This window comes from Alligator sinensis, unplaced genomic scaffold (genome assembly GCF_000455745.1).
Source record: "Alligator sinensis unplaced genomic scaffold, ASM45574v1 scaffold953_1, whole genome shotgun sequence".
NCBI lineage: Eukaryota > Metazoa > Chordata > Crocodylia > Alligatoridae > Alligator > Alligator sinensis.
The window spans coordinates 724,678-733,189 of record NW_005842365.1 but is presented as its reverse complement, the minus strand read 5'-3'; the positions used below and the strand labels follow the sequence as shown (position 1 = coordinate 733,189).

Sequence of the window (8,512 nt, the reverse complement as noted above, 5' to 3'; positions counted from 1 at the left end):
GGCAGGGGGTCGGACTAGATGATCTGCCCAGGTCCCTTCCGACCCTAGAAACTATGAAACTATGAATTATAAGAATGAATTATGCAATTGCACACTATATTGCAAAGAAGAGCAAATTAGTCTCTGAAGGAGAATGTGTAAAGGAACGTACGGTTGAGTCTGCTGTGATGTTATTCCCAGACAAGAAAGAACAGTTTGCGAATGTTTGCTTGTCAAGGTGGACTATTGTGAGAGGTATCAAAGATACCTCTGAGAACCTGGATCAGCAGTTGAAAAGTAAGGTAAATAATTTCTCATATTTTGCATTGGCACTCGATGAGACTTGTAATGTCAAAGACACAGCCCAGTTGTAGATTTTCATTTGAAGAATCACTGAAATTTTTGAGCTTACAGAAGACTTGGCTTTGATGCAGTCAATGAAAGACACAACAACTGGAAAATATTTATTGGAAGCAGTAAATTAATGCATGTCAAAATTAGGAGTGGACTGGAAAAACTGGTGTGTGAGACCAGAGATGGAAGCCCAAATTGGACAGGCAAATATCCTGGATTGGTAAAAAGAATTCAAGACCAAGAGAAAGAAACAAATCCAGAACAGAACGTTATTTTTCTACACTGTAATATTCGTCAAGAGACCCTCTGTAAAATTGTTCTTAAACTAAGCACTGTCATGGACACAGTTACAAAAGTGGTCAACTATATTTAAGCAAGAGGATTAATCCACAGGCAATTTGTAACTTTGCATGTGGAATCTGAATCTGAACACAGATATGCTTTGTATCATGCCAACATAAGATGGCTTAGTTTGGGTAATGCTTTGAAAAGAGTGTGAGAACTGAGAGCTGAGACTGGTTTGTTTTGAAAATGAAGAAAAAAGATGTGGATTTCCCACAGCTGAATTATGTGGATTGGCTCTCTGATTTTGCTTTTGCCATTGGTACCATGGGCTACATGAATGATCTGACTTCATGACTGCAAGGGAAGGGGCTTTTTGATCATGATTTGAATTTAAGCTTCAAGTCATTTATGATCAAATTATTCCTTTCCTCCCATGAGATAGGAAAAAAAGATCCCAACCATTTTCCTACATTGTAGCAGATTACTGTTTGGGATCAAAACCTAAAAACATACAAGTCATTACTAATGTACCTGCATGCTGAATTTTATTGCTGATTCAAGGATTTTTGAATGATAGAAAAAGGTCTGTCTTTGGTCTCTTCACCTTTCACATTTGATGTTGATAAAGCTTCATGTGACCTCCAACTCCAGCTTATTGACCTGCAGTGTGATGCATTGCTTGTGGAGCAATTCAAATCAATGCCACTTCCTAGCTTTTATGCCTCTCTCAATGAACAGAAGTTTCCTAAGATCAAGGCTCATGCCGGGAAGATGCTTGTGCTGTTTGGCTCAACATATGTAACTCAGTGACATTTTCTGCAATGAAAGCCAACAAATCAAGTCTTAGATCTTCAATGAGTGATGATCACCTTGCAGCAGTGCTCCACCTTGCAACAATGGAGATGATGCCTGACTTTGATTTTCTGGTTAACACACATCAGAGGCTTCATTCTTCCCATTGAATTCCTTTGTTTGTCTTTAACTTCATTTTCAATATTGCAACAGGGCCCCTTCCCCCTTACTAGAGAGGTTGGGAAGTTGATCATTTTCTTGCACTAATACCTTTTCAACTATGTGAAGCCCCAGCTCGGGACACAGAGAAAGAGGAACAACAGGAGTCCAAAGGGGAAGGAGCTCCCTGTGGAGATGGCAACTGATTTGAAGGAGGGCCAGAGAAGAGTGACCTGGAGACACACCCAAGCTGGAGAGACCAGCAGTGTGTCACTAAGGAAGCAGAAAGTTCCCAGCCTTTTTGGTTTTATTTTTCATTGGGTCTTGAAGCAATTTGCCCATGGTGAAGTAAACCTGTGGCAGAGTAATTTTGTTTGAAAGGGGGCAGCTAGAATCTGAAGTCCGTAGTCCTGAGAAGTGGGCTGTGAATAGACACAGCTAAAGCAAAAGTGGACAGGGATGGAGTAGACTCCATCCAGATGAGGAATGAGTAATGGAGAACCCATTGCTTTGATGAGACAGTCGTTAGTTACCACACTATGCTGCAACTGAAGGCTGTAGTCCGCAGTAGTGGACTCAGACCTAATAGGTGCAGCTAGAGCAAAAGTGGACAGGTGTGGAGGGGACCTGTAGCAGGGGGCCTTCCCAGGGCTGGTTTGATGTTAGCTCACCAACCTGTCTCTGGGATAACCACTCTCCTCTCTCATCTGCCATGCCTTGATACTAAATGATTATGATGTTACTCAGGCAAGAGGTCTACCCATTTTGAACCCCAATGTTAAGGGGAATAACTGCAGCTCCGTTCCACCCCTACACTGTGGCCCAAGCCTCACAGAAGGCATCCCAGGCAGCTAAACTCAGCTGTGTCCTTCATCCTCTTAGCTGTGGTCCCCTCTCTGGGACCTTTGGCTCCCCCTTAGGCCCTGCCCCCATCTCAGGCCAGTGAGGATCCCAAGCCTCTTGCTCTTTGGGCATCCCTAATGGCATCCCTTTAACCCCTCTCTGGGTCCTGGCCCCTGCATGGGCCAGTTGAGGTACTTCAGGTCAGGTCTAAGCTACATGCCTGTCTTTACCCTGACAACTCCACTGGAAGAACTGAGCCACAGGGCTCTCCAAGCTCTTACAGATGGCTATTTCTCTGTTAGGACTGTGTGGGGGGCTGAAGGTTATTAGGCGTCCCCTACCTGTGGCAGGCCAGCAGGAGGAGCTCCTGCGCTGAGCCGCCCACCTCACTGCGCCCAACCACCTACCGAACTCCAAGTGCCTCCCCAGGCGTGCCTTATTTCTGGCTGGCCCTCTTGGAGCACACCCGCAAGCCTGGGGGTAATGCTGCCACCACTCATGAGTCTTAGTCTGTTAGTGGCTCTGCACCTCTTGATGTGCACAGGCTTTACATAGCTGAGGGGTACTCAACCCACTGCAAGAACTTGGGGTGCTTCCCTTAGTCTGAAGCACAAATAGCGGCCTCCCTTGGTCAGCCAGACTAAGGAGACCACAAGGCATAATCTAGACCCTCTCCCAATAAGTCGCCTACACTAGGCAGAGTAGAACTTTATTGATTACAAGGAGTAGGTTTGGAGTAGGGTAAAGGAGAGAGCAATATCAGAGAAATACCTTAGAGCAAACAGGAAGGCTGGGTAGCCTTTGATCATGCATCTGAGTTACTGAAAGCTATATATCTAGTTAGATTTCAAGTATTTTACTCACAAGTATCATCCAGAGGCTGTATATTTTCCTCTGGAGGCAGGCAGTTCCTTGTGTGTCCAGTTTCAAGAAAGAGAGCTGCAGATGTCCTGCTCATCTCTGTGTCTTTATCATGGATTCCACCCCTTCTCCTGGACAGTCTTTTACTTATATAGACCGTATGACCTCAGGCTGGGGTCCAGTGGAGACTAGCTGAAGTTCCAGGCCAATCAACTGGAAATGCATCACTGGGTTGCTGGGTAGACTTAAAGGGTCTCCAGCCCCACTCCCAGTCATGAGGTCCTTGCTAAGACAGTAGAGTTTTAAGTCCCTTCCCTGATATGTGAGGTCTTGCACGTAGGCTAGAGGGTTACTTAGCATCTAGAGCGATAGACAGGTAAGAGACCTGGTCACCTGGCCAGCAAGAGGGGGTAACTTGAGACAAAGGGAGCAGGTTCCCTCCCACCTCAAGAATGTCTTCAGCTTAGGTCACATAATCAGGTAGAGAGACAATGGTAAAGAGGGGAAAAAAACTGGTGAAGGAGGTACAGGGAGGAGGCTAGCATGGAAATCCTCCACACTACCTGCCTTTCACTGGGGAGTTTTGTGCTCCTGGCATTTCCTGGTGCTGCAGAGCCACTGGCAGTCCCACCAGACCTCTCTACCCTGACAGGGTGCAGTTTTATGCTCAGGACCTGGAGCCTCCTCCATCCCCATAGACCCATCCTATATACCTCCAAGGTGTTCCTAGCAGAGTTCAGCAGAGAGATCAACAGAGAGCTGTTTCTTCTCTGCTGGCTGATCATGAACTGCCCTCAGCACCTGCCTCTCCCTGGCCCAGTTCTTAAAGTGGTAGGCACTACCAGTTCCCTGCCGCAGGACCCCATCCAGACAAGGGCCAAGTAACCAAGAGCCTGTTCTTCTGCTGAGATGGTCCCAGGTCAGTTTATGCCATCAAGTCATGGCAGGTGGGACCACTGGCAGAAATAAGCAGGGGAGGAAGGGGGTGACCAAATGGAAGAGGTCTGAGAGGTCTGCTACACTGTACCTACACTTTGGGCACCATACAGCATACAAGAGTAAGATTTTATTTTGAGCTATTATTCAATCATCTATACATACACTATTTAAATTATTTTTTAAAATAAAATTAAAATAACTTATGGTAGGTTTGATTTTTAGTATATATTTTTTAATCTATACTTTGTTAAAATTATTTCTTCTGACACATTTTGTGTGTGTAGTCATTAACCCAATTGATTTGGATCTGTTCTTGAGGAGGTCCAATGGCTTTCTTGCCTGCATTGCATGCCAGGCCAGCCTCTGGCTTCTTTTCTATTCTTTCCATCCAAGACCAGCAGACATAGAAACTTCAGGTGCTCCCTCAGCCTGACAAAGGGATTTTCAACCCAAAAGCTGGCATCCTAGGCATCTAAGCTGAGCTCACCTGGAGCCTCACAACTCCATTACAACCAGCAAGAATCAGGCCTGTCAAAGAAAGACATGACAGGTCTGGAATTTCCCCAGCCAGGACTGTGTGCATACATGCATTAGCTGGAGGTTATCACATCTCCTACCCAACTTTATGTGGCATTTATGGGACTGCCGCACCACCAGCAGTCCCACCCTACCTACCCTGGCAGGTTGCAGTTTTAGTGGTTATGCCCAGGACCTGCGGCCTCCTCCTTCCTCCTTCCCCATAGCCCCAGTCCAGACCTCCAAGTTCATCCTGGCATGCGAGCAAGCTCAGCAGGGATATGTTCTTCCCCTGCTGGCTGGTGATGCAGCGAGCAATGCCCCCTCCAGCTGAGAGTGGGGCATTAACTGGTTTTCAAAAAGGGAAAAAAAGAAATAGGTGCAGATGGAGAGAGGAGGGTGGCACTCAGTCCATCTGCAGGTGGAGCTTGGGGAACTCCAGCAGCAGGAGGTTCATTTTCAAGAACACCAGCTGCTCCACCAAACCAGCATCCAAGCAGATGCAGTGAGGTGTCACAACATCCCCAGCAATGCTGAACACCCTTTCACTTGGAACACTGGTTGGTGGACAGGACAGGTGTTGCCAGGCTTGCCCAGTAAACCAAGGGGTCGCAGCCCAGTGTCTCCATATGCTCAGAGAGATAGGTATCCACCAAATCCTCAGTGCTACTTACCTGAGGCTGGGGTCAAGTGCATTTGGACCCCAGCATTGAAGCTATGCCCGTGGCCCACATTGGCAGTGGCTGGCTTGGAGAAGAATGGCTGGGGCTGGGGCTGGGGCTGGGAGTGCTGTCATGGAAAAGTGGATCCCCCTCTTCCACATCCCCTCGTCTCTCCCCTTCTGCCTCCCTGACTCTGTTGACCAGCACCTGCGTCCAGTGTTTGAGGGTTTTGATGCTGTCAGTGCACATGCTCCCCTTCACCCTTGGGTTTCACATGTCCACCAGCATGTGGACCATACTGGACTGCAAGGGATCAAGCCGTCTCCTGATTCCCTCCTTCAGCTGCCTCAATAACGCCTGCACATCTGGTGACAGCGATCTGCCCCAGCCAGGAACACTGATCCCCTGGAACTTCTCCATTTGCTTCTCAAGTTCCCTCACTATGGGGATCACCTGGCTAAGGAGGGCATCACCAGAACTGAGGATCTTGATGGCCTCAAGAAAGAGCTTGAGGACCAGCAAGATCTGGGAAATGGTACCCCACTCAACTCTGTTAAGGGGACCGCTGATCCCAATCTCCCTGAGCAAGGCTATCTCATGGATGACCTTCTGTTGCTCCACCAGCCTTTCGAGTATCAGGTATGTGGAATTCCAATGAGTCTCCACATCCTGTATGATTTTGTGCTGTGGGATGCTCAGCTCTGCCTGTTCCTCCTGCAGCATCTTGCCCTCCTTGATGCTGCGGTGGAAGTAGCCCATCACCTTTCTGCATTTTGAAATGAGCTGGCTCATAGTGGTAGTGGTGGTGCCATCAGTGACATTCCTGTCCCCCTCCAAGGCATCTCTGACTATAAGACACAGCCTTTGTGCCACACAGCAGATGCCACCAAAGTTGGCATCGCAGACAGCCTTGAACGTATTGGTCAGTGACCATGAACCCACGGGTCAGCTCAGCCTGCCCAATAAGCCGCTCCTGTACCATGTGGTTCATGGCCACCATGACCTCCCTTGCCTTGTGGGACTCATCCAGAATCTCAGCTTGGAGGAGAGCCCACCAACATCCTGACTGATTGCACCAGTGCCCTGTGAGGAGATGTAGGTGTGATCACCACCCCAGCCCCAGATGTCAGAGTTGAAGTGCAGGGCTACCTGTGGCCCTGCCTTGTGCAGCTCCTCCATCAAGTACTCCCTGCATGCCTCATACAGGGAGGGCACCACTGTCTTGCTAAAGGTGGTGTGTGCGGGCACTTGGTAAATTTGGTCCATGAGTGCCATGAGCCACCTGAACACTGGCCACTCAGCTAAGGAGAAGGGCTGGCTATCCAGAGCAAGCATCTCCCCAGTGGTCTGGGTGATCTGACTTGGCTTGGGAATGCACCCCACTCTGTCTGCAGCTTTCCCCCACTGCTCCAGGGTGGCCTGCCTCTGCTTTGGGGGCACGGGGGCTTTGGAGTGAGTGGGGGGCTTCCCTTTGGGCATGCTCACACTGTTCCCAGGCTGATCAGGAAGAAGGGTAAGGCAGGATCCCCAGCCTTAGCCTCCTGAGATGCAGCAGCATCACTGTGGTGGTGAAGTCTTTCACCTCCTTGCCCCGGCTGATCTGCCTTCAGCAGTGCTGGCCGAGAGCAAACCTGGGATCATCTGCCAGCTCAAAATGATCCCACACTACACTACTCCCCTGCTTCTGGGTTGAGGGTGGAGGTCCTGCCTTATCCCCCTTCTCAGCAGGCTGCAGAAAAACAGCAGGAGGAGCAGCTTCAGCTGAGCCATTTTCTGGAGACTCCACAACCTCAGGCTCCTCTGAGATGCTTTCTGGAGAAGGAGACCTTGGTCTAGGGAAACTTTAAGAGGTGTGGAGCACAAACTCAGATTCCTCCTCAGTCCCCAGAATTGCTTTAGCCAGGGCACTCAGGTCCCCTGGTTCCAGCTCCAACTCCTCCTCTGGTAGTAGGAGGCTCACATTGGGAGATGAAATTGGAGTGAAGTATACAGTCATTCTGCTGCTGTTGCCTATTTCTGGAGTTAGGGGAAGTGATGCAGGTGCAAAGATGCCAGGTACTGCTCCCACCTTCTTGCTTCCACTGGCAGCAGAAGCCTCATGGCTGCTAAGTGAAATCATGGACTTAAGCTTCACACATCCCTACTAATCTGCTCCATAGTAAAGCATTGCAGTCTATAGGTGGGCTGGAATTAGGCCGGAGTAGAATAATTTACTCTGTGATAGAATAACCCCACAAGACACAAGTACTATCCAATGGTGGACTAAATTAGGATGATTAAATGTACATGTAGATGGTGCAATTTTCACTTAATCAGCTGAGCCAGCAGGGGGCCACACTCCTGCCTGCTGCTGTATGGGCAGCTCCTCCACCATCCAACAGAGCCACCCAGAGCCTGGGGCTCACCACTGAGACCTCTACAAGCCTGGGACTTACCCTGGAGGTTTCTACCAGCCCGTTTCTACCAACCAAGTCTTTCCCTGGAGCCTTTTGCCAGCCTGGGGCTCACCCTGGAGCCCTCTGCCAGTGTGGGCCTTTCTGCAAACTGTCCAAAGAGAGCATGTTCTTGGGGTTGCACTATGGACATGGTGCCCTGGCTGCCGGGGGAAAGGTCAAGGAGCATACCTGGTACACTGGGCACAAGCTTTTGGGATGGCATCCTGGAGGGCTGTGTCAGCAGGCTTCAGTCTCCAGGCTGCAGACTGCTTGGGGCCACAGAAACATGTGGCCAGAGACCAAAGCATGAGACAGCCTTTGACAGAGCAGAGCTGGAAGCTGGGGATCTGTGGCTAGATTCTGGAGCTCCCCCTAGCTGCTGCAGGGGGAAGAGCAGGGCAGGAGCAGCCCTGACCTAAATTTCTCTGCCCTGGCTTGATGTGCTGCTGACCCAGGTGCACATGTAGATTCTGCACCCAGGAGTAGTTTACTGCAGAGCAAATTGCTCCACAGTAAATTCAGGTGCATTAATTGCATGTGTAGGTGTGCCCTGTGTCTCTTAAAGTACGGCCTTCCAGTTTGCCTTCCTGCCTCTTCAGCAGCTAACCTTGTGGGACATTAGGGCCTGGAAGGCCTATTCTAGGTTGCCCTAAATATGACTTTTTGGGAGCCTGGGTCTCCAGGGTC

The 8,512-nt window shown here is 49.4% G+C and overlaps 1 long non-coding RNA gene across 1 annotated transcript in view; it reads right to left on the bottom strand.

Moving 5' to 3' along the window:
• The window catches only part of LOC102385531, a 45,906-nt gene extending 37,770 nt beyond the window's left edge, over positions 1-8,136 (bottom strand). Inside the window, exon 1 of the long non-coding RNA XR_324507.1 lies at positions 8,015-8,136. This is a non-coding gene — a long non-coding RNA (uncharacterized LOC102385531). The remainder of the gene's footprint in view (positions 1-8,014) is intronic.
• Positions 8,137-8,512: the final 376 nt, after the last annotated feature.